Genomic DNA, 1419 nt, shown 5'->3' with positions numbered 1-1419 from the left:
TACATGTGTACGGAAACTCATACAAATAAATTTTTTAAAAATAGAACCAGGCATGGTGGTGCATGACTTTAAGCCCAGCACTCAGGAGACAAGAGAATCTCTGAGTACCAGGGCAGCCAGGGATACATAGGGAAACCCTTCCTGGAAAAACAGAAAATAAAGACGTTAAAAATTTTGCATCAATTCCTTTCCCAGACAGTCACTGAGGCTCCAACCAAACTGGTTGGTCTACCTTAATATCTCTTTGTGGACTAGATGGCTGTCTTACCAACTTTTACCCTGTCAGGTGTCCCTGCAGATGTACTCAGTCCTAAGACAATAACTTTAAATAACCCAAATCCTGTATGTGACTAGTATAAAAACAATGAGTGTGCCCCTCTCCCTTGAGGAGCTCATATACACACTTAGCTATTACCTTCATTTCTTCTGAGTATCTCTATTTCTCCTCACACTTAAGCCTATATTAAAAATAGCTTTAATAAAATAGAGTTTTCTTTATAAACTAACTAGTCCAGCCACAAATTCTGATTTGACCCGAGTTAAGGTCCCTGAAACTCTAGAGGAACGATCTCTTCGTTGCTGAGGGCGATGGTAGAGAGCTGTGCCTCTTCTGTCACCCAAATGTTCAACCATTTCATCCTTCAAACTGTCGAGACAACATGCCCGATCTGCCCCTGCCTAACTGAGCTTCCTTTAACATTTCTTTTTACAAAGGTCAGATCTGCATGGAGATCTGAAGGTTCGCTAGTCTCAATTCTTCCACCCCTTTACTCTTTCATAGCATTTACCCGCTCATAAACTCTGCCTTAGCATCAGTTTCTTGGAGGACCTGAATATAAGCAATGGCACAGAGAAACCACTAGACTAGACTGCTCCATGGACTTAAGATTTAATGGGGATGAAATTGCAAAGGCTAGTTCTTTGTAGGTCGGGAAGACAGAAGGAAGAGCAAAACAACAGAAAAGCAAGATTTCATATGATGGCTAATATCCTGTTTAGGAAAACATCACCAGCCACTGCTATTTTTATGGGGTGGGGGTTGGACCTGACACCGAGCTGGAACGTCTTATAGTACTTATCATGAGATTGTACTACTTAGCCTGGAATTTACTCACAAATTTAGTTCAGATCCACGCCCAGTCATTTCCTCATGGCCCTGTAAGAGCATTTTCTCCTTCACCGATGCTTTCCTCTCCTATCCTCACCCGTTTTTAACTTGGAATAGTTGGTTGACTTATGATTCAGAATTCAGAAAAAGTCACTTAAATTTCTTTTCTCCAGGACAAGGACCTAGAGCCTTGTGCATGGCCATTAAGTACTCTGCCATGAAGCCACATCCTAGCACTGTAGTTTTTGAGATCGGATCTAGTTAAGTCACCCATGCTGGCCTCAAACTCATTCTGCGGCCCAAGATGGCCT

The sequence above is a fragment of the Rattus rattus genome, chromosome 7, assembly GCF_011064425.1.
Source record: "Rattus rattus isolate New Zealand chromosome 7, Rrattus_CSIRO_v1, whole genome shotgun sequence".
NCBI lineage: Eukaryota > Metazoa > Chordata > Mammalia > Rodentia > Muridae > Rattus > Rattus rattus.
This window is presented reverse-complemented; position numbering follows the sequence as displayed.